General features: G+C 37.7%; 2 long non-coding RNA genes across 2 annotated transcripts; both read right to left on the minus strand.

Moving 5' to 3' along the window:
- Position 1: 1 nt before the first annotated feature.
- LOC112101090 lies at positions 2-550 on the minus strand. The gene is made up of 3 exons (XR_002907156.1): positions 467-550; positions 123-332; positions 2-42 (listed from the first exon to the last, which is right to left on the minus strand). It is a non-coding gene; the product is annotated as an uncharacterized LOC112101090 (long non-coding RNA).
- A 13,839-nt stretch (positions 551-14,389) lies between these two features.
- On the minus strand, positions 14,390-14,896 carry LOC112101044. The gene is made up of 3 exons (XR_002907123.1): positions 14,737-14,896; positions 14,548-14,631; positions 14,390-14,459 (listed from the first exon to the last, which is right to left on the minus strand). It is a non-coding gene; the product is annotated as an uncharacterized LOC112101044 (long non-coding RNA).
- Positions 14,897-16,510: the final 1,614 nt, after the last annotated feature.

The following is a 16,510-nucleotide window of genomic DNA, read 5'->3' on the forward strand; positions in this document are numbered from 1 at the left end:
CTTGAGTTTTTTGCGATTACCAACATTTTTTCTTGCTCTTTCCTTCATGTAAGATTTTTGTTTTAAAAACAAATCATTCATAACTTCTACAAAATTAAAATTCATAACAAAAGATAAGATACCTTGAACTCATCACTCTCAAAGTGATTACATAACCAAGCCCAATCTTGTTGAGAGATCTTTCTATATGCATGTCGACGTGCTTCAGATGGTGTTGCATACTTTTTGAAGTGTTTGTGACAATTATATCTATAATCTTAATATCGCTCAGCCATAGAACTATTCACATAGTTGAGTATGTGTGGCATTGACATGTCAAATTCAAATTTTGTCTAAAAAGGACAATAAAACAAGTCTCTCAGCTATTAGAATATTCACTTATTTAATCCTTAGATAAAAGCTATTTGCTTATAAGTTTAATAGTTATTTATGTTAAATAAAATCTTTCAAAGTCAATTTCACTTACCAACAATCGCTCAAACACAACCTTTTTTTCTTCATCAGGAATCGCACCCCAACTCTCATATTGTATTAGAGAAAACAGTCTCACAGCAACACCAATCCCATTAGCAAACCTAGAAGCATGATTACACATGGGTCTCCCTTATTCTTCTGTAAATGATATATGTTTACATACACCCCCCCTTGGGGACTCAGCGTCCTCGCTGAGGTTTGCCCCACCATCGCTCAAGAGGACACGCGGAGCCGCTCTGATACCATAATGTCATGACCCAACCCAGACCTGGCAAGATATTGTCCGCTTTGGGCCTTAACAAGGCCTGCACGGATTTGTTCTTGGGGCACTCATACACCCCAAAACGCATCTTGCCAATTAAGGTGTGGTTCACCCCTTATAAACCCAGCATCTCTCCCGTGTTTTGCCGATGTGGGATTCGCCTAGGGTGTACATACACCCCCCCCTTGGGGACTCAGCGTCCTAATGTCATGACCCAACCCGGACTTGGCAAGATATTGTCCGCTTTGGGCCTTAACAAGGCCCGCACGGATTTGTTCTTGGGGCGCCCATACACCCCAAAACTCGTCTTGCCAATTAAGGTGTGGTTCACCCCTTATAAACCCAGCATCTCTCCCGTGCTTTGCCGATGTGGGATTCGCCTAGGGTGTTACATACACCCCCCCTTGGGGACTCAGCGTCCTCGCTGAGGTTTGCCCCACCATCGCTCTAGAGGACACGCGGAGCCGCTCTGATACCACAATGTCATGAACCAACCTAGACCTGGCAAGATATTGTCCGCTTTGGGCCTTAACAAGGCCCGCACGGATTTGTTCTTGGGGCGCCCATACACCCCAAAACGCGTCTTGCCAATTAATGTGTGGTTCACCCCTTATAAACCCAGCATCTCTCCCGTGCTTTGCCGATGTGGGATTCGCCTAGGGTGTTACATACACCCCCCCTTGGGGACTCAGCGTCCTCGCTGAGGTTTGCCCCACCATCGCTCAAGAGGACACGCGGAGCCGCTCTGATACCATAATGTCATGACCCAACCCAGACCTGGCAAGATATTGTCCGCTTTGGGCCTTAACAAGGTGTTGTGCAAATTTTAATGTACTCGCAAGCGCACGAATCTATTGTAGTATAGACTAATGGTGACGAGTGTCGATCCCACGATGAGGTGGATTTTAATTGTGTAGAATTAATTTTGTAAATGGGTGATTGGTTTTGTGGTTGAAATGATTTGGGATATGCTAAAACTTAAATTAAAATGGCGAGAATAAATTCTAAAATTGGTATTGAAATGGCGAGAATAAATTGAAGAGAATTATATTGAAATGACGTACTTGGGTATCTGGATCCGTGTCAACATGCATCATGGGCTAAATAATCCTTATTAATGCCAATTAAATCATGAGGGGGGAATCCACACCTCATGAACTACGCTCTAATCAATATGGTGCTAAGGGATTATCGTGCCAAATAATAATAACCTTGTACTAGAGGGCCGGTGAAACCAAGGCGGTACTGATAAGATTAGTATTATTTGTCAACGAGAAGTCAAAACATTCACAAAAACTAGAGGGGAAGAGAAAATAAATTTACCAAATTAAGCCCATGACACATGTTGAGACTTCACCTTCAACCCAAGCTTGAAAGAAAATTAGCCACTCATAATTGAAAGGGGCAAAATGAAAATTTATTAAAATACGAAGAAAATACAAGATGGAGAAGGAATCAAAGAAAATGGATCCCAAAAATGGATTCAGAAATATCAAATTAGGGGGGAGAGGCCCCATTTTTACAGATACATGGAGTAAATCATGGCCATCGGATTAAAAACAGTTTGGACGCTCAGGATTGCGCCACGTCATCAGTCAACAGTCCACGGTTTGACCACGCGGATGAACAGTAACACGGTTTGACCCGAATGAACAGTAACGCGGTTTGGTTGAAAATAATCCTGTGTGATGCATGCACCGTACGCGAGATTTTTCGTCCACTGATATGCTGCCACGTCACCATCAACAGTATATAAGAATTTTAGTCCAACAGGATCGTGACACCTCATCAGTCAATGCCATGTCATCGGTCAATGCCACATCATCATCCGTCTATGTGAACAGTGTCGTGAACAGTAACGTATACAGTACCGTACACGTGAATAGTACCGTACATGTAAATAGTGCCATTTTTCCTTTTATGCTCCTCCTAAGGTTTTCGACCGTCCTGAGTTCAAAAGTGATGTCCGTTTTGCCATCTGATTTCTCGTTTATTGTGAAATGACTATAATGCCCCTAAAATACATAAAATACTTAATTAAAATAAAACACATGTAATTAAATCACAAGTAGGTTAAATACATAAAAGTAAGGGTTGTTAGTAAGACTTGAAATGTAAAATGACGGTTTTCTCCTTTATAAATATGCATTTTCTAACACTCAACACACCCCCCAACCAGCTTATTGCTAGTCCCTAGCAAATAAAGCGAAAACAAAATTCAAATTCAAAATAATTTTTTTTTTTTTTAGAAACACTCGTGTTTATTCAATCAGATTAATGATAGCAATCAAATAAAAGTATAAGCATTATCTCCAGTCTAAAGCAACATCACACCCATATTAACCATCCACATGAATTAGCCCAGTAGACTTTGTTATAGCTACTTTCAAGAATGACATGTCAAACCCCAAAATCTCACTGGAAGTAGTGACACTCTCACAAAGAAATTAAACCCAATAAAAATAGTCACTCCAATGAATGATAATTGAGAGAAAATAATGAAGAAGTGATATCACATGCTCTCACCAAGATGAAATAAATATACACTCAGCTTAAAAATAATACGAGCTCAAGTCAAATAAAAACTGTTAGTCAACCCAATTTATTTATTTATTTTTTTTATATGCACCACTACATCTTTTTAGCCCATATAACTAGCTTCTACTTCAGATTATAGTTCCCTAATATCAGGAAGGACTTTTATTAGGATGTAACGTAGGCTAGGGACATGGTTAACAAAGAAAAGAAATAAGGAAAAGAAAGTGTATGTTTGAGAAAAATACAGAGAATTTTTTTTTTTTTGGAAGTTGCAAGGTGGATTTCACCTATTATTGTTATTTTTATTCTTTTGAAACAACAACTTTTGTTTTGTTGTTTTTTTTTTACTTTTTTTTTTGGTATAACTTCACTGAACAACATAATTATTTACATTTTCTCAAACATAAATAGGTGATGGAACTTATAAGATATCGGGTAATACTCCAAATCGGAGTGGGTCAAGATGATAAGTTGACAAAGAAAATATATATATATTTTTTTTAAAGGATCAAAGGGTTAACTATGGATATTTAATAAAAGGGATGGCTAGAAAGGCTCAAACGGATCAAAGATGACCTTTCCATCGTCTTTTAGGGCTCTAAATAACCTTCCATATCTACTAGTTAGATGGGCCTCCAAATGTAGCAACACACTTTTTTTTTTTTTTAATTTTTATTAAGGGTTAACTCAAAAGAAATCTAGAGACCGTGTATACAATAATAAACTGTTAAGCTGTATAAAGAATGGGCAAAAGGGTTACTCTCCAAGAAAAATGATAGGCTCAAAAACTCACTTGGTACTTATTATGACATGTTCATTCCTTCAAGCAACTCATATATGTCTCCGACATCAACATGTAGAGTAGCAAACATAATGTAACATCACTTAAGACCAAAGATAATACAAATACTAAAATTTAAAATTAATCATGTCATCCAATGTTAAAACAAATCACACAATTTTTTATTTTTTTTTAAACAACATTCTACCCCCAACCTATTCTAAACATGAAAGGAAAATATGCATGCAGAAATGTGAGAATGATGCAAAAAAAACTAATTAGAAAAAGTACACTTAAAATGATAGAAAAAGAAAATGGTTTTTTTTTTTTTACTAAGAAGATGCGTTTCTAGAGGAATTACACTCCATATTCAGCCATCTTCGACTCACAAGTTGGAAAATGTATATTTATAGAGGAGAAATTAAAAAGAAGAAAAATAAACATAAAAACATAATAAAGAAAAAGAAAATGTCTGAATTTTTTTTTAGTTTTAAAATTTTTTTTTTTTTACGATGAAGATGCGTTTCTAGAGTCACTACACTCCATATTCAGCCATCTTCGACACAAAAAGTTAGCAACAGTTAGTTTCTACAACAAAAATTAGTAAAAACTTAACCAAAATTCCACAATTGTCGACTATTCCCTCCCCCCAACCAGAACGAAACATTGTCCTCAATGTTTGAAAGGAAAGAAGTAGAGTTTAGAAGACATCACCTGGGTGGTGCAACACAGAAAACAATATTTACAAGCGGAGAGTTAAATCTAATTTGTACTTCTTACTGCGGCTACTGTTACCATCATTATTTGGGCGCTCCAACACAAAGGTCCAGGGGTCTGGCTCCAGTTTATAAGCTTGTAACATATCAAGTAGCTCATTAGCAGTGGGAGCACAAATAAAAAGTTTTTTCACATTAGAAGGAATGAAATAGTTTTTTATTGCATGGTTAAGAAATGAGATAAAACCATCATAAAAGTTATTGACATTTAACAAACCGATGGGTTTTTGGTGAATGTGCAGATGGGCCCAAGATGCTAGTGTGATAAGTGCCTCTAGTGTTGCAAGATCTCCTGGAAGGAAAATAAAAGCATCAGCATGATTAAGCATTTCAGTTATTCTTTCTTGCATACCTGAGACGACTAACTCTTCTCCAGTTGATGAGTCAGACGAACTGCCCAATGGTTTTAGGACTCTTGGGATGATGCCTAACACTTGACTTCCTCTGATAAAAGCTGCTCCTGAGACCATTTTTGATAACCCTCGATTACCTCCTCCATACACCAAGTGTAATTTTCTCGCTGCTATGCTTCGACCAAGATCTATGGCTGCCTCAACGAACTCTTTATGTTTGCCATATGTAAATCCAGAAAGCACACAAATGTTCTTGAATTGTCTATTGGGAGTAGCTGACATTGTGATACTTCTCAAAAACAATTTGTGAGTGCTTGACAAAAAAGAAATCACATTTAAGAGTCTCGGTGATAGTGGGTCATGGTTGTGTATGAGGTAATATGTCAGTGTCAAATAACGCGTAAAGCACGTGGCTCGCTAGTAAAAAAGAAAACAGTAAAAGGGAAAAAGCAAACAGTAATAAAATTATTAAAGACAATAATGCGCACAATAAAACAATAGTGAAATAAAATAACAGTAAAGTAAAAGGATATTTACAGGTAGTTGCGACTGTGGCTCACATCTTCCTCTGGTTTTACGTCCAGAAACGGCTTGAACGCCCTCTATGGGTCGAGGATAGGCTTCCCATCCAGTTTTCTTATAAACTGGCAAACAGAGTCGTTTATAGTCAGATTCCCGAGACTATATCGTGCATGCTCTTTCTGGAATAATGGCCATAACTGGAGAATCGCCCCTTGCACATATCCACTGGGATGCGTTTCAAGAGACAAAAGGATATCATCCAATGACTCCTTATTCAAGCCATCCCTAATGAATTGAATCTTATCTTCCCTGTTATCAGACACCATTCCTAAAGAACATGGGTTTTTATTGCAACTCATTCTGGCACACTTATGACAAGCAACAGAAATTCTTCGAGCTCGTCGTTTTCTTGCATAATTTCCTTTACCACAACCAGGCATGTATGCAATAAATTTTGGAGGTAACTCACCTGCCGATCGTACTTTAGCCTCGATTAACCAACGGATGTCAGCAGGTATGTTATTCCTCATGAGTAATCGCATGCATTCGGGCCGAGCTTTATAGATCGTAAGGAGGGCATTCTGAGGAAGTGAAGGGAATCGCTTGTGAAGTTTCGCTAGAATCTCGTTTCTGTCCATACCTTCGCCTCAGAATGTCAATTATTATGGGAAACTGAAGTAACCGACTTGATTGTCACGGAGTACCGTTATCCGCCACTTCACCGGGGTAACAAACTAAAGCACACAAACAGAAAAACCAATTAAAACACACAAAGAAAATTAAAATCGTCCTCTTATTGAATTTACCTCAAGCTCCAACTGGATGTCGTAAACACTTCTCTCAATGTCTCTGAGTTGGCTTTCTAAACCCTCAACATAGGCTACTAACTCTGGTGGTTGTAGAGCCCAAATGCGATGTGTTTTACAAAATTGAATCTGCCTTTTGAGATGAGTTTTGACACGTTGAAGTGGTTTAAGAATGTTCAGGAGGAACGGTCTAAGTAAGGTACTCATGATTAAAAACGATAAAAGAAAACTTAATAGTTAAACAAACACACTTATGCAAAAATAATTTCAATTAGCAGAAGAATAATATAAAGAAAGAAAAAAAAGAATCAAATCGAGAAGAAAAAAAAATCAATTCAAATCTGGTGGGTCACTCAAATTTATTTCGGTGTCTTCGTCATGTGGTTGGTACTCTAGATATGGCTTTAATCTTTGACCATTAACTTTAAACGTGACACCGTTCTTTGGGTCCTTAATTTCAATTGCCCCATGTGGAAAAACAGTATGAACAATAAAGGGACCAGACCAACGAGAGCGTAACTTACCTGGGAATAGGTGCAAGCGAGAATTGAATAAAAGCACTTTCTGACCTGGAGTGAACGATTTCCTCATAATTTGCTTATCATGGAAGACTTTCATTCGTTGCTTGTAAATCTTGGCATTTTCGTATGCATCATTGCGAATTTCTTCAAGTTCTGCCAGCTGTAATCTTCTTTCTGAGCTGGCTTGCTGCATGTCAAAATTGAATTTCTTGATGGCCCAATATGCACGATGCTCGAGTTCCACAGGTAGGTGGCAAGCTTTTCCATACACTAGCCTGTAGGGTGACATCCCAATCGGGGTCTTGAAAGCCGTTCTATATGCCCATAATGCATCATCAAGTCTTAATGACCAATCTTTCCTTTCTGGCCTCACCGTTTTTTCTAATATGTGCTTTATTTCTCGATTGGATATCTCAACTTGGCCACTGGTTTGCGGATGATACGGAGTCGCCACTTTGTGTGTGATTGAATACTTTGTCAAAAGAGCTTTGAATGCTTTGTTACAAAAGTGGGCACCACCATCACTGATTATTGCTCGAGGGAATCCAAAGCGCGAGACAATGTTGCTTTTCAAAAATCCTATCACCACCTTGTGATCATTGGTTCTACATGGAATTGCTTCTACCCATTTCGATACGTAGTCAACAGCAACCAATATGTATTGATGGCGAAAAGACGGGGGAAAGGGTCCTATGAAGTCGATACCCCATACGTCAAAAATCTCAACTACTAAAATTGGATTTAGTGGCATCATGTTCCTTCGTGTAATGCTCCCCATTCGTTGACACCTATCACATGAAGAATAGAAAGTGTAAGCGTCTCGAAATATAGTTGGCCAATAGAAACCACATTGTAAAACTTTAGTTGCTGTTTTCTTAGCGCTGAAATGGCCTCCACAAGCTTGTTCATGGCAGAATGAAAGGATATTATGAATTTCACTTTCTGGGACACATCGTCTAACAATTTGATCCGCACAATACTTGAACAAATACGGGTCATCCCAAAAGAAATTCTTTATTTCTGCAAAGAATTTAGCCTTGTCTTGCTTGGTCCAATGCTCTGGAAGTTTACCTGTAACAAGATAATTAACTATATCAGCATACTAAGGTAATACTTCTACACTCATTAATTGTTCATCTGGAAATGACTTATTCAATGGTAATGATTCTGTAATTGTGTCAAAATGGAGACGAGAGAGGTGGTCCGCCACAACATTTTCTGTCCCTTTCTTATCTTTGAATTCCAAGTCAAATTCCTGCAAAAGTAACACCCAACGAATTAGTCTAACTTTTGCATCTTTCTTTGTGAGAAGATATTTAAGAGCAGCATGATCTGTGAATATAATTATTTTACAACCAATGAGATAAGATCGAAATTTCTCCAATGCAAACACTACTGCTAGCATTTCTTTTTCAGTAGTTGAATAGTTCAACTGTGCATCATTCAATGTCATACTAGCATAGTGAATAACGTGGGGAATTCGATCAACTCTTTGTCCTAATACTGCTCCTACTGCATAATCAGATGCATCACACATGAGCTCAAATGGTAAGTTCCAGTTCGGGGCCTGAATGATGGGTGATGATGTCAACAAATGCTTTAATTTTTCAAACGCAACAAGACATGAATCATCAAAGACAAAAGGTACATCCTTAGCAAGTAAATTGCATAAGGGTTTAGAAACTTTGCTAAAATCTTTAATGAAACGTCTATAGAAACCAGCATGCCCAAGGAAAGATCTTACCTCTCTGACTGTTTTGGGTGGAGGAAGATTAGAAATGAGATCCACCTTGGCTTTGTCAACCTCAATACCTTTACTCGAAATGATGTGACCGAGAACAATACCTTGTTTTACTATAAAATGGCATTTCTCCCAATTTAAGACCAAGTTCTTCTCGATACATCTCTACAGAACTAGTGTTAGATGATGTAAACATTGATCAAACGAGTCACCAAAGACAGAAAAATCATCCATAAAGACTTCAAGGAATCGTTCCACCATATCAAAAAAAATGCTCAACATGCATCGTTGAAATGTAGCAGGTGCATTACATAATCCAAATGGCATTCTCCTATATGCAAATGTGCCAAAAGGGCAAGTGAAAGTGGTTTTCTCTTGATCTTTTGGTGCTATGGGAATCTGATTATATCCTGAGTAGCCATCTAGAAAGCAATAAAATTCATGGCCTGCTAATCTATCAAGCATTTGATCAATAAATGGTAAAGGAAAATGGTCTTTACGTGTGACAGAATTCAACTTCCTATAATCAATGCATACACGCCATCCTGTAGTCACTCTAGTGGGTATCAATTCATTATCAGCATTCGTAACTACTGTGACTCCTGACTTTTTGGGGACAACTTGCACAGGATTGACCCATGAACTATCAGAAATTGGGTAAATGATACCTGCATCTAATAGCTTAAGGACCTCAGTTCTAACAACTTCTTTCATGTTAGGATTTAACCGACGTTGCATCTCCCTAGTAGTTTTAGCATTTTCATCAAGGTGAATGTAATGCATGCAATCTACTGGGTTTATACCTTTAATGTCTGCTATAGTCCATCCTAATGCCCCTTTGTGCTCTTTTAAAACATCCAACAACTTACCTTTTTGTTCATCATTGAGGGATGATGAGATGATTACCGGCAGAGTACTTTCTTTTCCCAAAAATGCATATTCCAAAGTGTTGGGCAATGGTTTGAGCTCGAGTTTCGGTGGTGATTCTGATGATGGGATAAGTTTCTTCTCTGATGGTACTAGTTGTTCAACTCTTGACTTCCATTTATTAGTATCCATAGATGGTGCTGAGTTAAGCAGGGCGTTGACCTCATCGACCGATCTGTCAATATCAAAATCCAAACCAAAGTGAGTTAAACATGTTTGTAAAGGATCATCATTAAGGTTTGAAAGAAAAGTATTATCAACTAATGCTTCAATTAAATCCACATCAACAATTTCATCATCTGCATAGTGAGGTTGTTTGGCAATGTTGAAGATGTTCAGCTCCATAGTCATGTTGCCGAAAGACAACTGCATATTTTCAGTCCTGCATTGAATGTGAGCATCCGCAGTTGCCAAGAAAGGTCGGCTTAGGATAATGGGAATGTGCTTCCTTGAATCCTGTATAGGTTGAGTGTCAATTACAATGAAATCAACAGGAAAATAAAACTTGTCTACCTGAATAAGCACGTCCTCCACAATACCACGAGGTATTTTTGTGGACCGATCTGCAAGCTGTAACACCACTGGAGTTGGGTGCAATTCTCCAAGTCCAAGTTTCACGAATACAGAGTAAGGCAAAAGATTTACACTAGCTCCTAAATCCAACAAAGCATTCTCAATTGTGTGGTTCCCTATGCTACATGAAATAGTAGGGGAGCCTGGGTCTTTGCATTTTAAAGGAATTTTATGTTGGAGGATAGAACTAACGTTTTCTGTTAAAAATGCCTTCTTTTGAACATGCATGTTTCTCTTTTTAGTACAAAGGTCTTTAAGAAACTTGGCATAAGATGGAACTTGTTTAATAGCATCAAGTAAAGGGATGTTAACACTTACCTGTTTGAAGATTTCAAGAATCTCACCTGTGGATTTTCCCTTCTTGCCTTTAGCTAACCTCTGGGGGAATGGAGCTTTCGGAACGTATTCTCGTGGGTTGGTTTCTTCTTTCTCCTCCGGTGATGATTCCTCAACATTCACAGGTACAATTTGATTTTCTTTGGTCACCGGCATCTCCACTTTGTTGTCGACTTCTTTTCTTTTTCGCAAGGTCATTACTGCTTTAATCTCTTCATGTTGTTGTGGTGAACTGGTACTTGCTTCATGTACTCCTTTAGGATTAGGCACTGGTTGACTTGGAAACTTACCTTTCTCAACAGTCATTGCCAAAGTCTGAACTGAAGAAGCAAGTTGTCCCACCATCTTCTCGAGGCTTGAAACTGATTGAGCTTGTGAGTTGAAGCCTGCTCTCAACTCATTTCGTAGTCCATCAATGGTGCGGTTCTGTTGCTCAATCGTGGAATGAGTAACATTCCCGAAATTCTGGAATGCATCCTCCCATGGTCTAGGTTGAGAGTAGTTCTGGTTCTGATTGTATGGTCTAAATGGTGGCTGAGAGGCTTGAGGATTTTGTGGAATTGGTGGAGCTGGAGCTGCTGGTCCATTCTGTTGGAGTCCTTGAGACCATGAAAAATTGGGGTGGTCTCTCCATCCAGGGTTATATGTGTTGGAGTATGGGTTGTAATTCGATGGTTTTCTCATTACACCTATGACATTGGCTTGATCTGAGTATGAGTCATGGTCATGTGGCTCTGTTGATTTAGCAGTCGATAACGATGCTATTTGTCGAGCAAGACCTTCAACCATCTCCTTGACTTCTTTGATTCCTGAAGTTGATTCGCCAATTTGAACCTCATTCACTCCTTTAATTTTTCTAGTAGTCCTGAGTGATCGACTCCGTTGTTGGGAATTATCCGCTTGTCGCTGGAAGAATTCCCAAATCTCTGATGCACTTTTTGACATTAGCTCTCCTCCACTTGTTGCCATTAGCCATTCTTGCACATTTGGTAGTAATCCCTCCAAAAAGTATTGGCATTGGTGCCATTTCTCGTACCTATGATGTGGACACTTCAAGAGTAGCCCATTGAATCGCTCCCATGTTTCGAAAAATTGCTCGTCCTCTCTCTGGGTAAACTCCGAGATTTCCCTGTGAATAGCATTGGTTTTATGCACTGGGAAATATTTATTCAAAAATTTAGTTACCATTTGTTCCCATGATGTGATGCTATTAGCAGGTAAAGTATTTAACCATGAACGAGCTCTATCCTTTAAAGAAAATGAGAATAATCTAAGTTTAACATCATCGTCTGAAAAATTCTCGTATTTAAAAGTTTGACAAATAGCATGAAAATCATTCAGATGATTATATGGGTCCTCATTTTCTAGGCCATAAAATGTTGGAAGACAATTTAGCACACTAGGTTTTAGTTCAAAGCTCCTAGCAGCTACATTTGGGTATCTTATGCATGATGTGCTCAAATTAGCTAAATGACTGAAGTAGTCCTTAAATGGCCTCTCCTGTGGTGCTTGTAAATCCATTTTATTTTTAATATGTTTGTGTGTGCGAAGTGTTTTCTCAAGTTCAAGGTCTATAGGTTCAAGATTGGGTAATAATGACCTACGACCATGCATGCAAAACAAATAAAATAAAAATAAAGATTGGAACAAAACAAATAAAAATAAAGAAGAGGGAGAAATTACGATACTAACCTTATTGTGCTGTGACAACCTTTCTATAAAAATACACAAAAATAAATACGTGAAAGAAATTAACTAAAAATTAAATTAATTAAAATAAAATAAAATAAAAATTACAAAAAAAAATAAATTGAAAATTAAATTATAGAATTTTAAAGAAGAGAAAAGGAAAAAAAATACTAACCTTTAAATGTAGATTCACTTTTTTTTAATAATAAAAAAAATACAAGAAAACAAATAAAAGAAATTATTCACAAAAAATTAATTTTACGAATTAAAATTACTTACCTCCCCGGCAACGGCGCCAAAAACTTGTTGTGCAAATTTTAATGTACTCGCAAGCGCACGAATCTATTGTAGTATAGACTAATGGTGACGAGTGTCGATCCCACGAGGAGGTGGATTTTAATTGTGTAGAATTAATTTTGTAAATGGGTGATTGGATTTGTGGTGGAAATGATTTGGGATATACTAAAACTTAAATTAAAATGGCGAGAATAAATTCTAAAATTGGTATTGAAATGGCGAGAATAAATTGAAGAGAATTATATTGAAATGACGTACTTTGGTATCTGGATCCGTGTCAACATGCATCATGGGCTAAATAATCCTTATTAATGCCAATTAAATCATGAGGGGGGAATCCACACCTCATGAACCACGCTCTAATCAATATGGTGCTAAGGGCTTATCGTGCCAAATAATAATAACTTTGTACTAGAGGGCCGGTGAAACCAAGGCGGTACTAGACAAGATTAGTATTATTTATCGACGAGAAGTCAAAACATCCACAAAAACTAGAGGGGAAGAGAAAATAAATTTACCAAATTAAGCCCATGACACATGTTGAGACTTCACCTTCAACCCAAGCTTGAAAGAAAATTAGCCACTCATAATTGAACTAGGGGCAAAATGGAAATTTATTAAAATACGAAGAAAATACAAGATGGAGAAGGAATTACAGAAAATGGATCCCAAAAATGGATTCAGAGATATCAAATTAGGGGGGAGAGGCCCCCTTTTTATAGATACATGGAGTAAATCATGGCCATCGGATTAAAAACAGTTTGGACGCTCAGGATTGCGCCACGTCATCAGTCAACAGTCCACGGTTTGACCACGCGGATGAACAGTAACACGGTTTGACCCGGATAAACAGTAACGTGGTTTGGTTGAAAATAATCCTGTGTGATGCATGCACCGTACGCGAGATTTTTCGTCCACTGATATGCTGCCACGTCACCATCAACAGTATATAAGAATTTTAGTCCAACAGGATCGTGACACCTCATCAGTCAAAGCCACATCATCGGTCAATGCCACGTCATCATCCGTCTATGTAAACAGTGTCGTGAACAGTAACGTATACAGTACCGTACACGTGAATAGTACCGTACATGTGAATAGTACTATTTTTTCTTTTATGCTCCTCCTAAGGTTTTCGACCGTCTTGAGTTCAAAAGTGATGTCCGTTTTGCCATCTGATTTCTCATTTATTGTGAAATGACTATAATGCCCCTAAAATACATAAAATACTTAATTAAAATAAAACACATGTAATTAAATCACAAGTAGGTTAAATACATAAAAGTAAGGGTTGTTAGTAAGACTTGGAATGTAAAATAACGGTTTTCTCCTTTATAAATATGCATTTTCTAGCACTCAACACAAGGCCCGCACGGATTTGTTCTTGGGGCGCCCATACACCCCAAAATGCGTCTTGGCAATTAAGGTGTGGTTCACCCCTTATAAACCCAGTATCTCTCCTGTGTTTTGCCGATGTGGGATTCGCCTAGGGTGTTACATACACCCCCCCTTGGGGACTCAGCGTCCTCGCTGAGGTTTGCCCCACCATCGCTCAAGAGGACACGCGGAGCCGCTCTGATACCACAATGTCATGACCCAACCCAGACCTGGCAAGATATTGTTCGCTTTGGGCCTTAACAAGACCTGCACGGATTTGTTCTTGGGGCGCCCATACACCCCAAAACGCGTCTTGCCAATTAAGGTGTGGTTCACCCCTTATAAACCCAGCATCTCTCCCGTGCTTTGCCGATGTGGGATTCGCCTAAGGTGTTACAATATGAATCCTTTCTCCAGCTTGTAATAATCGATCCAACCCCACTCCTCGAGATGGGCCACGTCCTTTTCTTTTGGTTGTTAAACTAACTGCATTATAATAATAAAAAAAATAAAAAGACTACAATTAGATGAAACATGTTCGTCATAACATTTCTACTCATAAAAATAGCAATACCTTCTGGTAGGACATTAGAAGATGAGTTAGAAGATGGAGGAATAATATTAGCAATGGTCTGATGCCTCCCAGGAGCCATGCAATCTGCGTACACAACAAAATATTGAAATTATATAGATTATAAGATAAAAGAATGAAAGAACAATTTAATTTATGCACATAATTCATTAAAAGTAAAAAATTACTTACTTGAACTTAGCATCACATAACTAATTATCTACATCAGTGTCATCATCACTATTTAAAGTTGGCTCATCATCATGATTGTCACTTAATGTTTGATCTTCATCAGTGCAATCATCTATGAATTCAGAATCATCATTATGTATGATATGTTCTTGAGAAGGCACAAAATTTGCTTCGAAAACAGTTGGCTCTGCATCTTGCCTACTAAATTGTTGTGTCTCAAAATTAACATCTTCTATAACAGTATGAATTGGTGTTTCAGTATTGTTTATATCAGCTTCTCTATTCCCTTCTATCTCTGGGACATCCCATATATGTCTATGTTGTGATTTTTCCACAACTTTCCAATGAGATCCAAATTTAGGGTCATTCACATAAAAAATTTCTTGTGCTTGAGTTGCCAAAATAAAAGGATCATTCTTATACCATTTATGGGACACATTTATACAAGTTAAGCTAAGATATTTCTGAATTCTTTTCCTCTTAGCATTTGTGTCAAACCACTCACACATAAACAATATCACTTGATTTTGAAACAAATACTGCAACTCAAGCACATCAACTAAAACACCATAAAATTCTATTTCTTTATTGTCATGTTCCCCAACCACAACAATGCCATTATTTTGAGTTGTCAATCGATTATCACGGTCAAAGGTGTGATACCGAACTCCATTAACGTCACAGCCTGAGTATTACCTAACACGGAGATCAGGTCCACATGCTAGGGCATACAATTCATTAGTAGCTGCAACCGACCTTTCATGACGCAATGATATCATCTACATGGCAAAAGAAGACATAATCATATATATAATCTACCTTAAATTATATAATCTATTTAACTTAGGCATACTCACACGCTCTTTAAACCACCTAGGAAAGTGCTTCTGTTGCCTTTGTAATAAATTAGCATTACTTTCCATCTTCAATTGGTTAAAGTGTTCACTGCATGTACTTATTAAATAAGAGTCAAAGCTATGAAAATGATAATTTCTTAGAAATAAATAAGCTATACACTCCACTTACTTCAGGTATGGTTGCAATTCTTCACAGTTATTTAAGATATACCAATGTGCTGCTTCATGTTGTTGTTGAGATAGTTCGAGAAAACTTTTTCCCCCAAATGGGCAAGCCTTTTGAGCAAAAACTGATAATCCATTATTATTTTGCCCCTCTTGAGTTTCATCATTAATATGCCCATCACGATTAAACTTTGTTTCAATATCACGAAGATACATTGAGCAAAATGTCATAGACTCATTTACAATATAAGCCTCAGCTATTGAACCTTCCGGATGAGCTTTATTTTTCACAAAATTCTTCAAAAAACCCAAAAATCTGTGGTGATAATAATAAAAAAAAACTATTCATAAATATATGTGTATGGGAAAAGTAAAGGCTACTAGTTTGAATAGACATGGAAGAACAGAGCTTTGTAACGTAGCAAAAAAGGCTAATTACTGCATAATCCTTGCACTCCCAAATTTTAATAAGTTATTTGAAGTTGACTGTGAAGGATGGACAAATTGGGAAGAGAAGTGGAGAAGGAAAAATAATACTAGAGAAACAATCCCCTGCAACTCGCTGGTGAGTGGTGATATTTGACGTTGCATTTATCTCACCAGCCCCCACTTATCAATAACTCATTGGCACTAATCGCTAGTAGCAAATCTGACTCATCACACCAGTCAGCAATTCTTTTTCGTCTGGTTTATCCTTTCGTGTAGCTATTGAAAAGACAGTGAACAAGAATAAAAAATGTTAAAACTAAGAA

The sequence above is a fragment of the Citrus clementina genome, unplaced genomic scaffold, assembly GCF_000493195.1.
Source record: "Citrus clementina cultivar Clemenules unplaced genomic scaffold, Citrus_clementina_v1.0 scaffold_9, whole genome shotgun sequence".
NCBI classification, from domain to species: domain Eukaryota; kingdom Viridiplantae; phylum Streptophyta; class Magnoliopsida; order Sapindales; family Rutaceae; genus Citrus; species Citrus x clementina.